Below are 24,762 nucleotides of genomic sequence, written 5' to 3'. Positions count from 1 at the left end.
TATTCATGGCATTTGTTTTTCTTTGCTGCTGAACAGTAAAGTTGTGGAGAAAGCATAATCCGAGCCTCTGGTCTTGACATAGAATTTGATTTCTCAAGATGCGTCAGAAAATCTGAGTTAGCCAAAAATGTCTTCTGCTCGGATAAGGGTCACATTTTGTGTGATCTCACTACCTGTGAGGTCCTCATTCTGCTAATTACTTGAAAAACCCTACCTCTTTTTGGTCACAGAATGTTGGCAAATGTCATTACCTTGCTTGTTTGATTCGAGTGACAACAATTGAACCCGTTTTTTTAAAATCTTTTTACTTCCATTTAGTTACTAAAACATCACCTCAGTTGTTTAACTGTGGATTTTGTTTGAAGAATAACAACGTAGTGTCAAGTCGTTATCGTAATCTTTTGTCTCTAAAACAGTGCTGCTCTTGTCCTTTCTCAGTCTCTCCTCTACTACCAGTTTCCCTGTTTGCATCGTGATGACGTATTTGGCGTCCAGGCGCCGCCCTGTGACGGCTTACGCTTGCAGAGGCTGGGAAGGTGAAGGTGAGAAACGAAAGAAGGGAAGGGAGACGTAGGAGCACACTGCGAGATTTGGGAGGGGGGCGAGACAGATAGAATTAAGCGAGAAGGCAGGATCCCCGGAATGAGTACAAAGGGAAGAGATAGGGACAACGGGAAAGAGATCAGGGATGATACGGGTCTTTACCCCCCTAACCCTTCAGTATCTCGTGCCCTACTCCACGCGTATTTGAGTGCATTCGTTTGTAAACCGACCAACGTTGGAAGGTTGCGAGTTTTGATGTTTTCCAACGGTAGCTCTATCCATTGAAGATGGTGTTTGGCTTTGGGCTTTTTGGGACAGTGTACCTTGGCAGACTCGTAGGTATTATTTGACAGCTGTCCGTGGGCGTATTTGTGTTGTAGTCAGCCTTGTGAAGTGGCCAGTCAGTGTGCACCATACCCAGCTTTCTATCTAACGCTTCTGTAAACTACAGCTATTATTCCGTTGAGAGTCGTGTCACTGCTGCTGGTGACCGCGTACGTGCTGCCCTAGTTCTAGCTTTCTAATTGCAACTTTCCGTTCCATGGTGTATGTGTAAATGGTAATTCCAGCTCTACAAACCGCGGTTCGTAGAGTGTGTTCGCCCAAAACGTATGTAACGTTAACTCGTAGGGGAAATATGTTTCTTGAATCTAACCACACGAAGGCAACAAGTGATCCCGAAAAGAATCGCAGGGAATTATTGAAGGGGGTTCACCCTTCAAACAGTGTTTTGAAAGAGCACGTAATTTTGAAAAACTGGAAAAAGACATACAATTCACAATCAGGTTTGTTGGGCAACGTATGAGTTCAAATAGGTACCGCAATACCAATAGTTCACAGGAGCATTAAGTAATGTCAAAAGAACATGTGGGAGACCTCCCACAACAATATGTGCCAGTGCAGCCCCCCCCCCTTCCATCAGGTTATGTCTAAAGCATACCCTGAGGGCCGTCAACACAATATGCCAGCACTGACCCATCTTCTTGCTGCTAGTGTTCAATATATGCCTACACTTCCACGGTGAAACGGATTATGCTGACAATGCCCAGTATATGTCATTGTTGCCACGTACTTCTGTGCCCGAGCAGATCATTATGCCTGTGAACAATGTATGCCAGTGCTACACCATCTTCATGCTGCTAGCCCAGTGCCCAACAATATATAGCGGCATTGCTCTTTAAAACTGATTTTCATGCCCTCCTTGCCCAATGCATGCCAGCATCGCCCTGTAAAACACGTTTTCATGCTGCTGGGATGCAATTTATCCCCTAAATGCTGCTATATAAAACACGCATTTATGTTGCTGTGTGCGCATGTTCTGGCCCGCGTTGCTCTGATGTCAAAAGTTCTTTTACATTAGTTTTACTGCTCGGACATCCTCCTCTCGTGCACACTTTTTTTTAACAGTGCCTTCTTCCTGGTTTCTTTGCTCAGCACCTTGTTTCTCCAGCTCCTACTCACAGGAGGAGGGAGGCAAGTGTTTGACACTTATCTCTCTCTTAGTCCCGTATCTTGACAAGAGCAGGGCCAGCCCTAAGATTTGCAGGGCTATGGTCAGCAGAAAATGTGTGCGTGGCCCCCTTATTTACGTCACAGAAAATGTCACAAAATGAGTCTTTAATATCCGCGGGAATCAAACTGCAAAGTACACAGCTCATCATTAAAGTACTTCAGAAATACTTATAAATATGTGTTGAACAGAAAGCGGACAACTGTTTTTATTTTCCCTTGAAGACTACAAATACTGGAATGCAATTTAGCGAAAGGATAAAAGATGGCATGTAGACTTCCTTTCAAGACTTAGGGCCTCATTACGACCCTGGCGCTCCTGGAATGAAGGGGGCCGGTGCTGTACCGGCCCCCTTCATTCCGGGAGCGCCGATTACAAGCTTCCCACGCCTGGTAAAACCAGCCATGTTTTCCGGGTCCCGCGAGGGGAATAGGGAGGCAATACCGGGCAAGATGTAATCTGCCCGTTATTACCTCCCTACCCATTCCCATTGAGCCCTACGGGGCCTCAAATGGGAATGGGGATGGGTTCCTGCATGGAGGAATTACCCCGTCGTCCCATCTCGGTGTAAACCGTAAGTCCCCATTGCAGTAACCCGGTAATAGAGCCCGGAACGGTGGCGGCCATGGAGCTAATAGGTCCATGGCTACCGCCGTTCTCGTAATGAGGCCCTTAGACTCGTAACTAAAGATAATGTGAAAAGGTAACCTGGGCGTTTTGCATCGTTTCACAACGACATTCTTCATGTGATGCGAGTGAAATTGACATCCTACAAAATAATAAACATGACGCACCAAAAAGCGAACACATGAAAACTAGCATAATGGTTAACAATTTTGAAAGCCTTGTCCAAAACAGTGCTTCTTAAATGGACCATTACTTATAAAGAGCTTCCACTTTAAATGCTGTGCTAAAACAAAGAGCGTGATACGCCCTGACTGTGAGGCCCCATGTGGTCTGATGTGCTGTTGGTGAGGTGGAACAAGTGGGTTGTTTGTGTCTAGAATACCGTTGCAGGATGACCTCGCTAACATGGGCACAAAAAAGAGCCCTTTCCCTGGAAGCATGGCAGCCCCTATAACTTAGTATACTTGCTGCAGCTGGTGGCTGTGGCCCCCCCAAAGCATGGGCTTTGGGGTGACGGCACAGACTGCCCATTCCTCGGGCCGGCCCTGATGAGATCATGTAAATAGACACCTTCATGTCCTCCTATAGTCATTTTCCCTTGTACGACCTACTGCTTGCATGTCCTGGTAACTGCAGACCCTCCTGTGGGGAGGGCACCAAACAGAGGCCCTATCTCTCTGCAGTCACAAGTTGGCACTTTAATGGACTTTGCTGTCCATCAGTTTTAATAAAAAGAGAAAGTATAAAAGAAAGTAATTACTGCCCCTGCATGATGGGTGACTTGCGTCCTGTTGCCCATTAATGACGGTCTACCACTGCTGATTGTACTAACAGATGTCGGCCTACATTGGAACCTTTTGTATTTGAATTACTATGGGTTTTGGTGGGTAGGTGGGAGGAGTCTACAATAGTATCCCACAAGTAATCAGGGTGCGAGATCACGTTTAAAGTTCTATGATGTATTACTGCACACTCATAATATACAACAGGACATTCACTGTGGGGTCAACAAAGTCTTTGACCCTAGGTTGCTTTTTATACATATACATTTTTAGTGAAGTACATTATGACCCAAACACCGGACATCTTATCAATTTCTCATAAAATGGTAGTACCAATATGTGCTATCCAATTCAATCCAAAGGATTGAACTCGTATAGTACACATTTCTTATCATTTCTGACAATATAATATACAATATAATATATTTGTGACATATACAAAAATGTGCTTTCCAGCGTGTGATGCATTTCTGGAGTACAAAAAATACAGTGTCACATTGAACACTGAACATTACAACAAGGGGGTTGTCGACACTGTAATGTTTCGGCCAGATAAAGCTATTTCTTGAAGCTCTAATGAGAGTGGCCTTCTTCAGGATGGGGGGGATGAGGTGTTGTCCTTGTCCGTGGGGTATCTGTCAAAAAAGAATGACAGTCGATGTGTGTGTTAGAACGATATATGACCTCAATAGAACGTGATTGAAAATAATCTTATTAGATGTTCACATGAGCCAAAACAGACAGTGTCCATGTTGGAACACTGGTGTAAATGTTTTGTACGATCGGACTGAAAAAAAAGGTCCGACCGTACAAAACGACCGAAAAATGCTACCACCAAAGGTTCGAATCTTTGGTGGTAGCATTGCAGTTAAGTAAAACATTTTTTTTTAAAAAGACTGCGGGGGTGTCCCCGCAACACCCCACTCACTATACTCTTCAGTATAGTGAGTGGGGGAAACCCCTGCAGCCCCCGTAGTATGTAAGTGTGTTCGCATGAGAAAGGTGTAAACTTTTGGTAGTTCGCACCTTGCTCATGTGAACTTTCCGGCCGTGGCCGGATCACTTGGCATCAGTGTAAATGCTTACTGTCAGATTTTATTTACTGCGGTAGAAGTTCGCTTCAGACTAGTGGGAAGTACTTTCTTGTTTAAGACCCATCTATGAAGAGATGGTGGTGGCGAAGGATCCTGTTTCTCTGTAGATGAGCCAAACGGGTGCAACAAAAAGGGCCTGTGTCAATGATGGTGCTCTATGGTTTATGACCCTTTATGATACATTAGTAAAAAAATTCTTAACCTAATGTTAGAATCACTCAAGTCTTGTTGGGAAACCCGGTAGGGAAAGTGAATGTGTGCAACACGGGCAAAACATAATTTTGTGATCACTCCCAACTAGAGAAAAATGGAAAAAACGAAGGCGCTGTGTTACCTACTGTTTCTTGCTAGAAAGTAAAGTAGTGGGCAGGCGCATGAATGCGATAATCAAGTGCGGGTAAAACCGTCTGTGTCGTATTTGCTTGATCGTGCATTAATCTCAGCAACGCGAGTTCTATCGGTAAAAAAGTAATGGGCAGACGCTTGCACGCAGTCATCACGTGCGGATAGAGTGCGTATTGAAATTGTCGTTTCTTTGGAATCGTGCATTAATCAATCCGATGCAAGAAAGTTCTGTGTTGAGCATAGTTTTGAAACATGCCAGTACATATTCTCCCATAGTACCCAATGAAACAGGCATTTGAGTGCCTCAACATGGATATCTACTGTGTCAGATCGTGCGGTGGAACTAAGGGCGGTCAATAGTTATAAAAGTGGAACGATTATATTGAAATCCGATGTGCCACGTGTTTCCTTTAAACCCATGCCGGGGATCATACTGTGCTGAAACGATCGTAACAGAAAGAAACAAACAAAGAAAGAGACTGCAGGCAAGGCATTCGAAAGAGGAGTAAATCTGAGTAGAAATGATAGTGGCAGGAATCCACTCAGGAAAGATCAGGGCTACACCCCCTACGGGCCAGGTTGGTCTGGGCGCGGAGAGGATCTTGTAGCCATCAGGGAGGTGAGTGTCAAAGCTTATGACAGAGCTGGCCGTGAACCATCTCTATGTAAAACCGAGGACATCAAGGTCCAGTTCTTCCAAGAGGTGGCAGATGTCAGAGGAGTGTCTGACAGCAAAGCGAGAGTTGAGAGTGGCAAGATGAAGAAGGTTGCCAGCCTTAAAGACCTTCCGAGGAGGTGTACAAATCAGAGGTACGCCCTGCGGAGGTGTGGAGGGAGCAAGAAGTGGGACGGAGGATGAGGGAAGAGAGGGCAAGGTAGTAAGGGAGGAGGAGGGGATAGCCGTAGATGAAAGGAAGTTGATGTGGCGAGGGAACCGCCTATGGAAAAGGAGGAGATTGGCCTGAGGGCCTTGGAGCATGACAGTACCATTTAGGTAGACATTATTGATGACTCTGGAGGAGTCGAAATCCATGAGGACTTCCCAGCGGGTGCCACCATTAATGGGAGGAGGAGAAAGGACAGAGTACAGAGATCATATGAGGGGTCCATAGATCTGGTGAAGGAACGACAAAGAGGATGTCGGTGAGGGTCTGTCTGGAAGAGGCATCAGCAACGGGGAGACCTGGGTTGGAGGCCAACATACCCTTTTTATACTTCTTCTCAGACTTAGTGAGAAGGGAAGGATAGTTGATAGAGAAGCAGTTGGACTAGATAGGAGAGACAGAAAGCGCGAGTAGATAGGAGAGACATAAAGCTCCATGGGTGAGTGAGTAGAGAGAGGAGGTAGGGGGAGGAGTATGCAAGAACAGCAGTAAGGAACAGTCAAGGGGCTAGCGGGCTACAATCAGTGGCCAAAGTTAAATGCAAAAACACCACCCAAATTTGACTATCAAAGTTAAATGCAAAACGACACCCAAATTTGACTTTCAAAGTTAAATGCTAAAGCACAGTAGGTATAGCATCATAGTATGAAACAGAAGTTAGAGGTGAGTGCAGAAACAAGTGCATTTGAGAGCATAGCAGGGAGAACTGTGAGAACAAGCAGAGAAGGGAGTGAAGGACACAATAAGGGTAAAAGGACAATCAGAAGGAGAGAACTAACCCACAGTGAGTGAGCTAAGAGAGTCTTGGTATTCCAGTTTCCTAGTTGAGTGGGGTAGCGACCTCAGGGAGGGTCGGGTTGTGGCAATAGACTCATGTAGCATTCTGGAATCGGACAGGGAGCAGACAGGGGACTTAGGAGTGGGCCTTGGTAAGGGGGCTGGATAAAGCATGCCGGTCCCCAGTTGGCTGTTTAGAGGACTTCAAAGCCAATCAGGATGCAGGGTAGAGGTGAGGCAGCTAGGAAACAATGCATTAACAGGAGAGGAAAAACGCAGCGGCCATCTTGCGGGTGCCTCGGCAAATTCAAAAAGCAGGCACCAGGTGGAAAAAGCCCAAGGCTGTTAAGGCTACAGGTAGCTTCCTCAATATGAAAAAAATTGCCAGGCGGCGCAGTCTCCATGCACAGTAGTAGAAAGTAATTTTAAACACCTTTTCCAATTTTATTGTGCAAAATGTTTCTTTTTTATCGAGGTGGCTTCAATATCCCTCAAGGTGCAGCGGGTCTTGTAGTGCGCCTATCTTCAACGAGGGGCCAGCAGCAGCCCGGGACTGCCGCAGGAGCAACTAGCTGATGGAAGGAGTAAAAGTCAGGGGGAACATGCTGGGGACGGGGGCTCACTTAGAGGATTTACCCACCAAAGCCGAACTGAAGGTTTATGTAATCGTGCTGATGGCGGCAGCACTTACCCTGGCGCAGAAGTGGAAATCGAAAGACCCCTCGCCCTAGGGACATGAATGGGTGGGTAAGATGTAGAACTTCGCAGCCCTAGAATGGGTTTCCTACTCGATACAAGGGGACCATCGGGGATTCCTGGTCAAGGGTGATGGGATATCTCCAACAGGGGGCGAGAGCGACTTGGTGCACAAAGAGAATGAGACTACTGAACATAATCTAGGGATCCCAGGTCCCAATGCTGGATTTAGGGGTTGTACACACACAGGAGGAGAAGGATGGAACTGGTCATGTTGAGTATTATTATTTACCTACATGAGGGGTCTTGTATCCAAGTAAGGATTAACAATGAAGGCTTGTTATCCCTTCCATCCCCACGGCAAATGGACTCGGGCAGAGATGAATACTGGCTCCTGCCTTTTTAACATCTGTGTAGCTGATGTGGGAGTTCCTCTCTCCGCAGCTTCTTTTGTTCCACTAAAGGTGAGAGGGGTCAAAAATTGTATGGGCAGCTTATGCTGACGATTTTCTTCTAATTGACCATACTCCTATAGGTCTGCAGAGGTTATTAGTGGCCTTCGAAACAATCTATGGAGATTACTAACCTTTGTATAAATCCCGCTAACACAATCATTTTACAGCTAAGTAAACACAATCCTATAAACGCTTCCTCTTAGTCACTTGGCAGAACTAAACTGCAAACGAAATCTCCCTTGGTATATTTAGGTTTCCCAATTATTACCAAATACAAGACGTGTTTTTATATGAAGTATGTGAGGGGAGAAAACCTTGATTTTAGCCAGACAATTGAAAAAAGTCGATGTGAACTATGGTACATTTTCTTTTATACTGACCCACAGATTTTACATGGCAATGGTTTTGCCTAAGCTTAGCTATGGTTTGGAACTTGTTCCCGATTGGATTTTGTCTGAATTATGTACTCTGGAAGCTTTATTATGGCGTTCGGTTTTCTATTTCCTTCCGAAATGTGTTCCTATGAGTGCAATTAGATACGAAGGGGTTCGTAAAGGTAACACGAAAAAAAGGATAGATCTATGAACTCCATCAGGATTGTTTGTCTAAATTGGATCCTTTGGGTATCTTGGTAGAAACTTTATTAACGAATACAAATAAAGCAAAGAATATAAGGTATAACATTCTTTCATCGACTGTTGTAATTTTGATCGGTTTTTATAGAAGTATTTTTTATCAAAATGTATAGGGGGGTTGTGAAAGTGTATATAAGGGATCGGGAGGGAATAGTTAAACAAATAGGCAAAATAAAAAAAGATCCATTCCGATGAGTTTTTTCGGTAAAATAAATACTTGTATGAAAACCCATCGAAAATTACGATGAAAAGATGCCCGCGGGCTGCAGCGCTATATAATAAATAAAATAATAGAACTGAAAATGATTGAACGCAATAATTGAGCCAATATTATTAATGCCTCAATGAGCTCTCGCCTATATAAGCAGATTATCTCATCCCTGAAAGAAATGGGGAATGTTGAATCATATCTTTGCTGTTTCCCTAATAACAAAAACTACGTAACCATTGTATGCGTTTTAGAATGAATGTACTTCTGTTTCCCTAATAACAAAAACTACCTAATCATTGTATGCGTTTTAGAATGAATGTACTTCTCACCAATCAAATTGTATGTATGAGGGAAGGGCAACTTGAGTGCAAGTCCTTTTGTAGTTTTTGTAACTGTATTTCAGAAAAGAAACAGTGCCTCACTATTGTATCGCTCTGAGACTTCAGCACATCAAACATTTCAGTAAATCTGTAAATTGTCCAGAATGGGTCCACTTGGAACTTTTATGGTGGACCATGTTGCATGGAAAATCAGTTTTCTTGAAGTTAGCAGTTCTTACGTTTTTAATGAATGTATTTAAACTTTTTATCTATGTTGTTTTAGTGAAAGGTTCTTGTGTGAATGTTGTGTTTATCATTGGTTTTTAACTTTTTAAAACATTTTGATTATGATGAATTGTCCTAATTGTTAAATCTGTTTTGTAAGTGGATGTTCTATTTGAATTCTTTTTGTAAAGGTTTGTCAAAACCCATTCAAATAAACAAATAAAGGTGCCTTAAAGTGTCAATGCCAAATAGGTTCCATCGGGCCTTGCCAGCCACCACAATAACTAAAGTATTAGGGGCTTTGTATATATATGTTTCCCCATGTTCAAGCTGGAATGGAATTGTCCTGCATATAGCATACGCCTTCCAGGTAGGTACACCCACACATGTGAGGTACCGTTTTCATTGGGACACCTGTGGGAACGCGAGACGGTAGGCCATGTGTTGTTGGCGGCGTGTTTCGGCGGGTGAGCCGAGTGAAATGTGCAGAAAATGTGTTTTCTTTTGTTTGCCACATTTTGGAATTTGCTGGGGTTTCTGGGTAATACATTCTGGGCCGATTTGCGCAAGTCAGACCTCTGAGGATTCCCACAGGTGTCTTAGTTTCAGAAATGCATGGGATTCCCTGTTTTCCTTGGTGGCTTGGACACCCCATGCCCATATCTGTATGGTGTGCCCAAGACTTGGGGTGAGGGGCGTGTTCGGCTTTTCCCTTGGTGCCCAGGTAGGTGCACCCACACATGAGGTACTGTTTTCATCGGGACACGTATGGGAACGCTGGAAGGTATGACATTCGTTGTGTTTGTGTGGTTTTCATAACATTTTGACCTATTTGCTTGTGCCCTTTGTCACACAACCCTTTAATTCCCCAATTGTGCCCTAGATTTAGTGTCTGCTTTAGGCACCATACACTTTTGTAACCTGCACAAGACACCTACCCTTAAAAAGGCCTGCCTGTGCTCTTTCAAAAAATGTATGCTTGCCATTCCTCACCACACTGGTTTTCCTGATTTACACATGCTAAGTGTGTTTGTTCAGGCTGTAAGCATAAAACTCCTGTGTACCATGGCTCAGTGTTTGGCTTGTGGTATTTCTTGTTTTGTGAAACACTACAAAAAATGTGTGCTTTCCTAACTGCAAGAGTCGGGGTAATGTAGCGGAGCATTGTTTTTCTCAAAATTCATAGAAGCCATTTCCGTACCAAGCCAACCATGTCCACCACATACTTTTTTTGGGCTCATTTTCCCGCTTTTTCCCCACTATGGCATTTTCCCCTACCTAGTTGTTGCCCAACCTGCGCAAATCCCCCCTTCCTAAACTTGGAATTTTGTCTACTTTTCAGACATGTATGCCTTTCTGTCATCCAATTCGGCTTTCCTACGCTTTTCTTCCATTCGGTCCATGCATATCCAATTGGCAAAAATGGCCAAAATCGCCTACCTTTCACAAAACGGTTGATAACCACATCAAAATAATTTTTTGTTTCCACTCAACCTGTTCCTGAAAGCCAGGAAATTGGGGAATTCAGCACAGCAAACCATTTGTTCCTAGCTCTTACAAGGAAAAAACCACAGGCTTCTTTGCACATCATTGTATTGCCATTTTTTGAAAAAACACAACATTTTTGCCCTTTTTGGTTATTTTCTCTCACCCCCCTAGGCTTCCTGGGTGGCGTTACGACCGCCTACATGTGGGGAAAAAAGGGGCCAAATTTGGCCGAGATATCTCATGTAACAAAAATGTTACAAGGCATCGAATGGCGACATACCAAAATCACCAAAAAAAGCCTTGGCACTGGGGGAAAAAAAAAAACCCATGGCACTTAAAGGGTTAGTATGTGGAGCAAAATTACATATACTACACTTTCCACGTGGGAAAATACACTGTGACAGGTTCTCCAGTTATGTGCTACTAATAGCCTTTTTAAAAAAAACCTCTCAAATTAGGTATTCTGTGAAATGTAGAGTGATCTGTTGCATAGCAATTCTAGATCCTTGGGCACTGTTTTTGTAAGAAATGACATACCACAGTCTGGTCAGATGAATGTTTAGTAATACAACGTAGAGGTTATTTGTTCGTAACCTGCGTGATACTTGTTTGTTTGGTCTCTCCTGCAGTAGTGTGGACCTATCCATTTGCAAGAATGTATACACAACCTCAATGATTTGATCTGTATAGACTGTGGCCTTATGATATTTGCCATTCTTTTGAATGACTGATCATCTGAACAGTTCCTGCGATATCTTACCATCGCATAAAAAACCTTTGGTTTGATGGTCGCTTAGGGAAGTGCACTTGATGCATGCAGAACACATCAGTTGATATAGGTTTGGAAAGCATTTTCTACTTCGTGCTTCTTAGCGGCAAGTATTCCTGCAATTTTAAGATCTAAAAATTAAATGGAGCTGTTTGAGAAATTAATTGTGAGCTTGATATTAACATTGTTGTCATTCAGCATAGACATCATTTTTATAAACTCTGCGGATGTACATGACCGTACTAAAAAGATATTGTCAATATAACACCTCAACTGCATCAAGCCATGGAAACGTTTGAATTTAGACTTCTTCATAATATTATATTCAATCACCCCATGGCCTGATTAGCATGCAAAAGAGCAAATTGTGCTTGCATTGAAGTTCCTCAAAGGTGTTGGCTGTATGGCCCGCTGTATAAGAACATTTTATTTTTAAAGATGTAGTCAAATAATGTAGTTATCAAATGTATCTGTTCATAATATGAAGATGACAATATCTTAAATACCTCACAGATTTTGCACCAGAGAATTTTTAATACATGTATACAGTGAGACTACATCTAAAGTAACCAGGAGCCCTTGGTCCTTTTTAGTTTCTCCAAACCTAGTAGAATGTTTAGTGTCCCCCAAATAAGGGGAAAGTTGTATTAAATAAGGTGCCAAAAAGACATTGACATATTGTGAAGCTTTCTCACACAGACTTCCAATTGATTAAATAATAAAAGGAGCGTGGGAGCTCATCTTCTGAGAACATGGGTCAACTACTATGTTCTATGGAATTTCTTCCACTCGGGAAGGTCTACAACCACGGTTCAGCTCACTGCACCCTTCACAGAGGAGAAATATCAATTTGCTTATTAGTCTTGTCCCACCCACAAGAGCAGTCCAGCACCACAATGCTAGACACATTTTTTCTGTCTCCAGCTTCGATGCACACAAACAACATTCCTGGTCCCGCTTCCCATCAGTTTGCTTCCCTGGGTTCTCTCCATCTCCCTTCCTCTATCAGACTGGGACAGAGATTCCCATGGGGTTACATGCACCAAGAGTCCTACTAGCTTACCCCTGTCAATCTGTATCGGATTGTAAAACAAGTTCAAAAAAGCAATTTATATTTCCTCCCCTCTGGACAAAAGAGGCAACACCTTTAACCTCCCCTTTCCTTTAGCTTCACCCAGGGGCAAAAGATACATAACTGAGCTGGCAGGGATTTCTACCTTAAACTCTAGGGAAAAGAGTATTTTGTCCCGACTAGGAATTTGGTATTTGTGGGGAAAGAAAAGGTTATAAGTGTTGTTCTCCACATTTTGCCTAGTGGGGAAAATGGCTTGGGAGGTCAAAGGGAGAAACCAGACTCCTACTCTTTGGTCCAGGTGGTGAAGGGGCTCTCGTGATCCTTCTGTAGGTTCCAGCCCACTGGTAGAAAAAGGGACCTCTCTAGATCTTTCTCCAGGTACAGGTGTTGGGGAACTGAACCCTGTCTTGGTTCCTTGGGTATATGACCCGCTGGTAGGAGAGGTGAGGTTAATTTGCTCTTTTCCAGATGTAAAAACTGTGGGGCTAGCGTTTACTCTCCCCAGCTTGTGTCAACTGAGTCAGATCCCACTCAAATGAAAGCCGGACACAAAGTAGTCATGCTTTGGTTAAAGACTTTTATGTAAATGATAATGGGATGGGAAAATGCCCCTCTGACCGTATTCTAAAGAGGAGTTTCCCTACCTAAACTTCTAAAGTAAGAATATGTCTGTGTCAGGGTGTCAATAACTGAGAAACCATCCTTGTGTCCAAAACTTCCTATCCTGACCCTCACACTACAAACAAAACAATAAAGTGTGAAAGGAAATGTCTTCAACTTGATATTGGCAAAAATGTGTTCACAACTGAGAGTAAAAATAGCGCCCAACAAAAATATTCTCCAAGTGAAAGACCTTGGGACCCAGAGTGTGGTACCCTTCCCCTGGATTTGAAATGGGACGGCAATATCTATTTTACTAACAGTGCCTTTTGTGTGTATCCTGGATTCACAATGTTCCTGTTAGGCAGTGTCTTTGCAACTCGCCTGGTGTACTACCCTGCCACGACTCATTCCAGCTGCCTGGTGTACTCTCCTGCCAAGACTTCTCTTGTGGTTCGTTTGCCTGGTATCCTTCACTTTCCAGGATACTTATGAGTTTCAACGTTCCTCTGTATCACCAAAACTACATATACCGTTCTTGATTCAGTATATCTGTCTGTGGTAATGTTCGTTTAAACTTTGCTCCACACTTGCATCTCATACATCCGTATCTTAGTGGGGCTTGAATCTGTACTTTGCATTTTCTGTATTCAAACAAGTTTCTTGTAGTTTGTTTTAGCAACCTCATAACATTCAAATTGTCATTGGCATGGTCGCCAGAAGGCTTTGGGTTGACTCGCCAGTTCGCTCCGCGTCTCCAGTCTTCACGCTTCTGCAGTGTGGCTTTTCCGCTCGCTTCCCATTCTGGATTGTGTAGACGTCCTTCCTGCTTTTCTCACGGCTTTGCGGTCACATGCCTGCTTCCCATGAGGTCCCGGTATGGAGAACACTGCCTCTTCTAGTGGGTGAGCGCCCAGGAACTCATTTATTTATTTATTTTTGTCTCAACGTCACCACCTGCTTGCGCACTGCTATTTCCTTCTGCTTCGGCAGACTCATCTGCTATGCCACACCGTTACATGTTTCCTGCACTCGAAAGCCTTAGCATAGGAGCCAACATCTTCTCCTGCACCGCTACCCTCAGCAGTGTAAATGTCCCGCGCACAGGTGATTCTGTAGACCTTGATCCGACTCCTTCATCCTCTTTGTCTCAGTACTTCAGGGATTATGGTAGGTTGAGTCCATGGATTTCATGTGACAGAGTTTTTCTGGTTTTACATGAGAGGACATTTCCACAAAAAGGTATCTCAGAAGCAAAAGGGGGTTTATTGGAGCTTTATGTCTCTGGGTCATAGATGGGGGTTTGACCTAAAGAATATGGGGAAGAGGTTTCTTGATTTCCTCTACCAGAGTCAACAAACAGATGACAAAAGGCCAATAAGGTCTTGAGTATTAGAGGCCCTTCCTCACGGGAAAGGTGAGGTTGTAGGGGGTTGATGAGGAAGGTTTTAGATCTTTACTAAAGTTAATACTGGGGCAGTTCCTTTTCACATTACCGTAGACCATCGATGCTTGGGGATTTGGGTCTTGGTTATTAACTTGGGATTTGTAAGGGGAATATCAAGTTCTATCTGGCAAGTTACCCTTACCTCCAAGAGGGTCATCCTCCCCTCTGCAATCCGCCCTCAAAATAGCCACCCCCAGGGTTTGGATGAGGAAGCATCTGCCTCGTCCCGGCCATGTGAGGGGAGACTCCCCCCCCCCCCCCATGGAAGCAGTGATGACATTGCCAAATTAATCACAATATACACAAATGCAATCAATGAGGAAGATATACACAACCAAAACAGTAATCCTTTAACACGCCATCCTCCTTAATTGCTCACATCAAACTGAAGGTTTTACTGCAATCACACTTTTGTTCCAAGTTTTGCTGTCCTCTAGCAGAAGAGCATCATCCATTACTCTTCTCACCCTCAGTGGTCCTGAAAATGTACTTTCCCCTTTGACAACACCACAAGGTCTGCATAACCATCTTAAACTCTGGTGAGACAAGTCTTCTTCTCACAATCGTACCTCTCCTTCATGGCTTCACATTTGGAGAGCACTCTATATCTAATGGGCCCTCTCATCCCAATCCAGAAATATCATTCTTCTCAGCCACGGGGGACAGACGAATGCGGCTGCCTTCCTCCTCCTCAGGACCTCCTGAATTGACATACGGATACTCTGTATGAGTGCCCTGTTAAATCTTTCAACAACTCCATTGGTGGCTGGATGGAACAAAGACGCTTTATGCTTTGACATTATTTGCAAGAACTCTCTCATAACTCTCATAGGCGAGATTCCTTCAGATCTGAAACATGCCTTGGTCATTCCGCTACTTAAGAAGCCCTCCCTGGATCCTCTGACCCCAGCTAACTTCCATCCCATATTACTCCTTTTTTAATGAAGTTGGAGTCATTGGTTGCCCCCATCTTGGGGAGGTTTTGTGAAGACTGTGGCCTTTTTGATGCTTTCCAGTCAGGGTTTCGGCCTGGTCAGGGCACCGAGACAGTATTGGTATCCGTGCTGGATGATCTGCCCCTTATTTCTGATCAGGGTGGAGTGGCAGCCTTCATTCTTTTAGACCTGTCAGCCGCGTTGGACACTGTTGACCACTCCATCCTGCTCAGTCGACTCTCTGCAGCTGGGATTTCTGGTGTGGTTCTATCTTGAATTCGTTCCTTTCTTTCAAACCGCTCTCTCTTTCTCCATCCTTTTTATTCTTCTGTGGTGTATCAGACCTCGGGCATTCCTCATGGCTCTGCCTTTTCGCCCCCACCCCTGTTCAATATCTACATTCAACAGCTTGTTGCTCTTAACCACTCCCACGGCTGCAGGTGTTATGCGGATGAAACTCGGATCAAGTTCGCCTTGATCTGATCTACCTTTCCCATGCTACTCAGCTTAAGGGCTGTCTGGAGGGCGTGGGAAGATGGATGAGTAGCAATTTGGTCAAATTGAATAGAGGTAAATCTGAGGTCATGGTGGTTGGTTCTGCCTCTCAAGCTATGTTTTAGACTCCCACCTTTTGGGCTTCTTCTTTTGGTCCTGTCCCTGTTGCAGCTGTCAGAAATCTGAGTGTCACATTCTCTGCAACCCTGTCTATGGCTACTCAGATCGGTTCAGTCTGTCAAGCCGGACATTTTCAGCTGAAGATTCTTAGAATGGTTTTGCAGCTCATTCCCCAGCCCCTTCGTACCTCGGTTGTTACAGCCTTGGTCCTTAGTCAGATCGATTTCTGCAACTCTTTGTATATGGCACAACCTGCTTTTTTGCATCAACCCCTACAGATTCTGCAGAATGCTGTGGCGTGGTTGGTAACCAATACCCCACTTAGGGACTACATCTCCCCGTTTCTCTGTGGCCTTCATTGGCTCCAAGTGGCTAAATGGGTGCACTTCAAAGCTATGTGCCTAGTTCATCAGGCTTTTAACGAGGTGGGACCGGAATATTTGCAGCATAAGTTCCACCCGAATGTACCCGGCCATTCCCTCCGCGATGGAGACTGATTTCCAATTTCTCTGCCCAGATCTCGCTACGTCGGAATTGGTGGCTGATTTTTATTTTTTATTTTTATTTATTTATGTATTTATTTTCAGCGGCAGCTGCCAAACTGTGGAATGCCTTGCCTGCCTATTGCACTGCGGTCTACTGTGGTGCATCTGCAGCTTCGACGTTCACTGAAGACTCTGCTTTTTTGAGAGTTGGAGTTGTGCTAATGTAGCTTTTCTGGAAATCATGTAGCGCCAAGTTGCCTTCTGGCGTTAGTTGTGCTGTACCCTTGTGGTACGAAATGGATAACATGACATGGCTAAATAATACAGTACAATGAGACGCCTAATGGAGGTGCGATGAGAGTAATTGGAGGGGTGGGTCAGTTTAGTGGGGTGCAGTGATTGCTGCCCCGCCCCTGACCGCAGAGATGAGACCAAAGGGCATTCTTTTGAATCTATATGTTCCCTCGTGAGGTATAAATGTCCAGAGTTCCAACGAATCTGGGTGTACCAATACATGCTGGTATCTGCTGTGAGTCTAATAAATTTTCCAATATTGGGTAAGGGAAACCTGTCCACTATCACACATCTATTAAGTGCTTCATTCGAAACACAAACGGATACTTCCATTGCCCTCCCTAACTACAACAACTGGGGAGCACCATTTGGATGCCTCCACATCCTTAATTATATCTTCGGACTCCAGCCTCTTGATTTCTCTTGATACTTCATCACGCAAGGCAAGTGGAACACACCTCAACTTACCCACTAGTGGAAAGTTAACTTTCTTAAGTCTTATTTTGTATGTGTGAACACCCCAAGGATTCTTTGAAGACCTCATCAAATGCGTCCCTGGGTTGGCAGCAAATGAGCTGGATATAGCATCTATGTTGCCAGGCACCTTAGGATCAATCACAATGCCCATGTCTCTCTGTTGGTACCGCCCCAATAGGCACACCCCTTTTTCTAAGACCTATTCGCTTGCCTTTGCCTTAGTCTGTCTCTGTCAACACTCTAGTGTGGTTATAAAGCAACCTACCTTTCCGATGTGAACACCACCATAAGCACTGGTGTTTAAGTGAGGAAAACGCAAACTTGTACTTGCAAACTTATGTTGCCAGGTTCTCAATTTATAATTGTATAGACTGAGCCAGAGTCGATGAGTATGCTTACACCAACGCTATTCACTATAACTATAGCATGAAGTTTCTTATCCACTCCTTTGGAAGGCCCAACCTCACTCACAGACAAACGTACACCATAACGGTCCTCATCAGTACATGTTTTTTCCACATTATCGCATTCAACAAATTCTGTAACTTTTCGGATACCCTTTTGAAAGAAGTTTTTGCAGCACAGAGAGTAATGCCTTCTCCTGATGCATTTGTTGCGAATCGAATTGTGTCCCGGACACTCAGCATGGTTTGCAAAGTCGGAGACGCTCCCACAATGAAAGCACCTCCTGGCAGGAAGAGCTGTACCAGATGTATATTGTGTTTCCTTACGATCTTGGTCCTCCCCATGTTCTTCTTTCTTGGGAGGGGGTGCCTTTGAAATGAATGTTTTCTTTTTAACCACGGGTGGTTTCTTATTTTTGGGTGTGCCCACTGTATTACTGTAGTCTTTGTGTTCCTTACACTGTAATTCTTTAAGACAGGCTAGCATGCACTCTAATCTTTTGGCGCTGTCTGTGACAAACTAGGATCCCCCTTGGCCCAGATTTCTTCTCTGATTTTATTCTCCTTCACTTGCAACATAAATTGATATCTTAGTCTCTCGTTGTACGATTGGACAAAGTTCCATCGATTTGCTAGCTTTCTAGTGCAGTGACAAAGTCCTCAATGGATTCATCTTTGCCCTGGTCCCTGGTGCTAAAATGATAACGCTGCAAGATCATGCTGACCTTCTTTTCAAAATGTTTATCCATCTTCTTTAAGATGGTTTCACAGGGGTTGGGTGCCTCCTCTCTTTTCCCAGCACCAGGGGCAGCAATGGGAAGTTCTGAGTGACTTTTGAGGATACGCCCGCCCTCAAAACCAAGACGATGCATAAGGAGAGCTCTGTGGCCACGAGCCGGCAAAAAGCACAAGGGCCTCAAGGGGTTCAACTCGTCGCCAAAACTGTTATGTCTTCATCAGGCCGGACACCAGGTAAGTTTCCATAAGTATTTATTATACATTGAGGCCCTCCTCTTCCACAGCTTCATCAACAGTCTCACTAGAACAGCAATGGAGAGTCTTGTATACATGAGTGGAACATGGAATCATCAGGGGTGCCCCAGGAGATGAGGTAAACGGGCAAGTACAAACCCCGTACAAGTGTGCTGGAGTATGTGAATTGAAAGTAAACAAACAATTGAACTATGTACAACTGTAAATGCAATAACTGTAAATATGTATATCCCAAAGTGTAATCACCTAACGCGGACCATAAGAGAAAGCATCTTAAAAGGGGATCACACAGAAATAATTAAAAAATAAATATAAAAAAAAACTAGCACCAAAAATTGACCCATCTACTGATTTGGTTGAAATAAACTGTAGTAAATTTAACTTGAATGGGACCTATATCTGGGTAAACTGGACAAACTAAGGAACAGAACAGATGTTGACAGACTTAACAGCAAGGGAAATCTGCAATCCTGAATACTAAACTGAAAATACATGCATAGTCAATAGAAATACTTAACCTAAACTATCAAAGAATAAGGCAACCCTCCATTTCAGAAGCTAATGCAGTACAGACAGTTGGTACATATTCTCAGTGAGAAACTGGGGTGTCCCCAAATGAAAAAATATTGCAAAGTCAAAATGTGAGGTGCTCACTAGAAAGAGTAATCTTGAGAAAGCTTGAAATTTGTAATTTATAAAGCGCTTTCGCCAAAGAGCTGAACAAGTAGTAAAGCGCTACAAAATGATGTAGCAGCAATGCATAAACCCAAAGGGATGGAAAATAATTACATTTGAGAAGAGAATAAGTTAGCTTTGAGAGAGGAACGCAAAATGTACAGCGTGGAGAAGGAGCAAATGGAAAGACATAGGGCGTCCCTGTGTTTGGGAGCAAGTAAATGAGTCGTCCGATATTAGAGGAGAGGTAAGGGGGGGTAAGTGCATGTGTAGCTTTATAGACTATACATAACAAATGAAAGAGTAGGCAGGATTGAAAGGAGAGCCAAGAAATGGATTGAACTGAAGTAGTAAAGGAAGAGCTGGAATAGAGAAGAAAAAGGGTGCAAAGAGGTGAATCGATAATGGAGCGAAGGGAAGCATGTGTAGAGGCTAAAATACCCACCAAAAGAGCAGAACAGTAATCGAGATGCGCGAAAACCAAGGTGGACATGAGAAATTTTGGTGGTGCTGAAAGTAAGAAAGGGACGAGCTTTATGAATACTGAACGGGAAAGCGATGGGAGCGAGTGATATAAGGGATGTGGACAGAAAACGAGAAAGAGGCATCAAAGGGAACATCAAGGTTACAGCCGTGCAGAGAGATGGGGGAAATGTGGGGGAAAATGGGAGAAGGGGCAAGAGGAGTAGGCGGGTTTCCAAATTGGGATTCGATGAGCAGAAGCTAAAACCAGCTCCTGGCGGTCAGGCATTACCCAGTAGGCAGGAGCTACTTCTGGGGAACCAGGAGCGAAAACCCAGTGCACCACAAATCTAACTTCCACTGGAGATACACACTTTTTGCCCATTATGTATGACCCTTTATACTTAAATGTGTACTAGATGTGTCCTAATTTGTCTTTGTTAACATTCTAAAGTACTCCATGTTAATTGTTTCAAGCTAACAAGGCGCTAAATAGCTCCAAGCTCCCAGTTGTTTCTAACCTTGCATGTCTATGCAGCCTGATGTACTTTGAACACACACAGCACAAATTAGCGAAACTTATAATTTAGCATAAAAGCAACATGAGTAAAAAAATATCAAATCATGTCACTAGAAATAACACATAAGTGAACCCAACTGTAAATTGCTAACATTTGTCCTTGAAGTAGTGAAACCTTGTCAAAGCCTCTGACGGAGACATTCAACTTCTGAATTTAATCTTTTTGCGCATTCTGTTTTGCAACCCGAATCTACAGAAGTTATGTGATTAGGCTAATTGGAAAATATTCATGTGATCTAAGAATAATTTGCTGTTGATCATTTATTCTTTTACTTAGTGATGTCTGTATTGAATCTTTTAGTATATTCACAATCTTTTTTCTGTTTATATATATATATATATATAGGCATGGCCTTTGGAGCATTTTCAGCATTTTTTCTGGTTGTTGGCTGTAGCCCTTGATTTTTTTATTTTTTTTATTTTATTTTATTTATAAAGCGCACAAAACCAGGCCCAGGGGCAACCGGGCGCATACTCTTAAACATGTTACAAAAAGCAGTAGTTACAGAAGTTACAAAAATATACAGCATATATACATGTACATACTCTTAAACATGTTACAAAGAGCAGTAGTTACAGTGAGTTACAGAAATATACAGCATATATACATGTACCGAGGGGTACCATTAACAGCGTATAATACAGGGACAGAGCAGAGAGAAAATGTATATTCAGTCCTGTACCCCACATGGAGTCTGGACTGTGTCAAGGTCTCATGAGTCTAGCATTGTTCTTGAAGGAGTGGAATGATGGTTCAATTCCGATAGGTGTGGGCAAGGTGTTCCAGAGTTTGGAGGCCAGGACGGGGAAGCTCACCCCACCAGCTTTTTGGAGTTTGTATCTAGGCACGATGAGGCTGTGAGTTTGGGCTGCTCTGGTAGGTCGAGTGGAGGTGTGGCATGAGAAGCGAACAGACAGGTAAGGTGGGGCGTTGTTGCTCAGACATTTGTGAGTCAAAGCTAGGGTTTTATGGGCAATTCTCTGTTTTACCGGGAGCCAGTGTAATTCCGATCTGACGGAGGAGATATGAGAGCGTCTCGGGATGTTTATGGCTGCCCTTAAGGCATTATTTTGTACAGTTTTCAATTTATTAAGGTTAGACTGACTGGTCCCTAGGTAGAGAGCACTACAGTAGTCGATTTTGGCCATAACAAGAGTTCTGGCGAGTGTGATACAGTTGGTGGAATTTAGGAAGGGTCTACAGGCAGTGATAAGTTTGCAGGTATAGGCCGAAGCTGACCTAACTGCATTTATTTGTCTGTTCAGAGAAAGCGAGGAGTCAAGATAGACCTCTAGCGTCTTAGTATCTTTGGAGACTTTAATGTCATTGCCGTCAATAATGAAGGACTTGTAGGTTTGGTCTAGTTTGTTGAGCCGATGATTTGATCCTAAAAGTAAGAGCTCAGTCTTATCCTTAAGGCAAAGTCCGTGCTGTGCCATGCGCTGACATAATGCGGTTATTATAAGAATCTTTTTTTGCCTGGAGTACAGCTTCTTTATAGTTAAGGGTGGCTATCAGAAGACTGTCCTTGTGGGCGTCGGAGTGGTGACTTCTCCAGCGTGACTCTGCTGTGCGTTTCTCTTTGCGTAACGCTCTAAACTGGGGAGTAAACCACGAGTTAAGGTGTGCTCGTTGTTTGGGTTTCTTCAGTTTGAGCGGGGCGATAGAGTTGATGGCTGCAAGCAGTGACTGGTTATACATGTCGGCTAGTTTGGTGGGGTCTGAGCAAGTGTCAGGAGCGTTATTTAGTGTGGGAAGGATAAGGGGGGAGTAGTTTTTCTGTCGTAATGTTCTTTTTATTTCTAGTGAGGGTTGCTGGGGCGACCAAAGGCCTGGGTGGTGGGGCTGCTTCGATGCTGAAGGTGATGACATGGTGGTCAGACCACAAGGTAGGGGCGTTGGAGATTACGCTAATATTGCAATTGGTGTCACTAAGCCAGTCAAGGGACCGCCCTTTAATGTGGGTAGGTTCCTGTATGTGGTGAGTGAAACCTAAATCTGTTAAGGTATTAGCTAGGTCGAGGGCCGCAGGATCATTAGGGTCTTGGTGTCCTAGATTGAGGTCGCCAAGAATTATGGTTTGGGAGTTGGATTTAGCATTGTTGAGTACTAACGTAGAGATATCATCCACAAAGGATGTGGGTGGACCAGGGGGTCTGTATATTAGGTGGATGGTAGCCGTTTGGTTAGCTGAGAGTCCGAGCTTGACGGAGAGTACCTCTGCAGTTTCCACCTTTGTGCTTGGGATGGTTCTAATGAGTTTCTAGCGATGAAAGCAATTCCTCCACCTCTCAAGGTGCAATCACATCTGATGATGGAGTAATCAGTGGGGATGGCCAATGAGAGTGCCGGGCCGGAAGCCGCGTGCAGCCAGGTCTCGGAGATGGCGATGAAGTCGAGTTCCTGAGTTTTGATAAGATCAGCAATGTCCAGAGCGTGCGCAGCTAGGGATCTTGCGTTCATCAAGGCAGCTTTAATTAAACCAACGTTGCTTGATGAAGCTGTGATGGTTTGAGGGTGATGGGGCGTGGGTGAGGTGGCCATTTGTGGAGGCGGGCTGTGCGTATGAGTTTTGAGGTATGGGCTCGGGTACATGGGGTGTCCCTTCTTACCCATAAGTCTAGATCCTAATCTTTGGTTTCTAAGACCCAAGCCCAATATATAATAACTTTTTGATTTTGGGATATAAAAACAACTAATTCATTTGTTTTATTACAATTGTACAACAATAAGGGGCATTTGTTTTCCTTATGATCAACTATTAAGAACACAGTTTACCAGTAACACAATTGTCTTTTTAATTCTATACTTTCACTTGTTAAGACTTTATTTGTAATCCAAAAGTGACGAAGAACAAATTTATGTTAATGTTCCCCACTAAGTGTTCTCATTTTGTTAATGAATCTACACCAAATAATTGTATGTACCATTTATATCACTGATTTTATATGTTTTATATGTTTGTACATGTTAGACCTCACCATGTATGTTATTCTTGGTTTTTTTTTGACATAAAGCTTTTACTTTGCATTTTCCATAATGCTTATGTCTCATTTGTGAAGGAATGACTTCTACTTTTTACCGCATGTAATATGTATAAATTACACTAGTTATACAGGTTTTGGACCAGATAAACAATTCTAATTCATTTATACCCTATATGGGCCAACCTACTGATGCACCAGGATCTTGTTTTATTGTAACCTACAGATTCTTTTTGACCCCCCTGGTGTGTCACTTCTGGGTCAGACCACTGCTGCTACATGGTGGCACTCTTCTTTGCATATATTCTAAGAGTGATAGGACATGGTTGGTTGGGTGAGGGTTTTTTGGCGAAATGGTCGAGCCATAGGGCCGGATCGTTGAGGTAGATGTTGTGGTATTGAGGTGTAGTACTTTGGTAAGTATCAGGAGATCTGTGAGAGGTGGCCATGGATGAGGTGTGCAAGGAGCTAGGTGCAGCTAAATTAGGAGGTGGTAGGTGTGACGACCTGGTAATTGACCACACTGAGAGTAGTACTTGTAATGAGGAGAGCAGTGACCTTAGGGAGGACCAGCGTGGTAGCATGTTACCGAGATTAGAGAGGAAGGGCCGCCGGGTCTGTGAGGCAGTTATAGGTAAGCGTTACAGGCACTATTTGGCTAGGCAGTGCGTGCTCTGTACAAGCAATGCAGGCTAATGAGTTTAACACATGTTAAGTCTACTTATTCAGAGTCAAGCAATGGGGGTGCATCAGATCCGGGTACACAGGCAAAGTAAATACCAAATCTTCCCCCCCCTTTTTTTAAATCCTAATAGCTATGTTAGTATTAGTTTGAAAGCGTTTGAGAAGTGGACCCTTCATTAGCACTCGTCCCTCATTCAGAATCCTTGGATCAGGCAACTATTCATTTCTGATACGCTTTTTTTGTTCTGTGAATTTCGCAATATGCATTTTTCTAACACTTTCTTTTGGTTGACGCTTTTTTATTCCTTATTCACATAAACAAGGGAGATTATCACTCCCAAAACCTGCTATAAAATGACCAACTAACCCACTTTAGCAAGGCTAATGGATGTGAAAACGGCTAATGAAGTTTGAGTTAATAGATTCATGTTGCAGAAACTCCCAATAAAGAGCTCGGAATTGGATATCTCCTCCATTGAGAGCATGCTATGGGCAATGAAAATGTTGTAGCCCTTCTTCTTTTAACTTGCTGGTAATCGATATCTTGCTTTCAACTAAACCTGCAACCTTTCTACAGAATTTGTCCCGTTGACCTCAAGGAGAAGACGTAAACTTCGAAACTTTTAAACTAATTACTTGCAAGTATACAATGTATTGACTATCTGTTTAGCTAGGGGGTGCCATTTTTAA

General features: G+C 43.5%; 1 protein-coding gene across 1 annotated transcript in view; it reads left to right on the top strand.

Annotated features, from left to right (window-relative positions):
• The first annotated feature begins 459 nt into the window (after positions 1-459).
• Positions 460-24,762, top strand: part of MFN2 (mitofusin 2) — a 383,353-nt gene continuing 359,050 nt past the window's right edge. Inside the window, exon 1 of the mRNA XM_069609906.1 lies at positions 460-542. The gene's annotated coding sequence lies outside the window, so the exon portion shown is untranslated. The remainder of the gene's footprint in view (positions 543-24,762) is intronic.

This window comes from Ambystoma mexicanum, chromosome 8, assembly GCF_040938575.1.
Source record: "Ambystoma mexicanum isolate Mex_15411 chromosome 8, UKY_AmexF1_1, whole genome shotgun sequence".
In the NCBI taxonomy this organism is placed as follows: domain Eukaryota; kingdom Metazoa; phylum Chordata; class Amphibia; order Caudata; family Ambystomatidae; genus Ambystoma; species Ambystoma mexicanum.
This window is presented reverse-complemented; position numbering and strand designations above follow the sequence as displayed.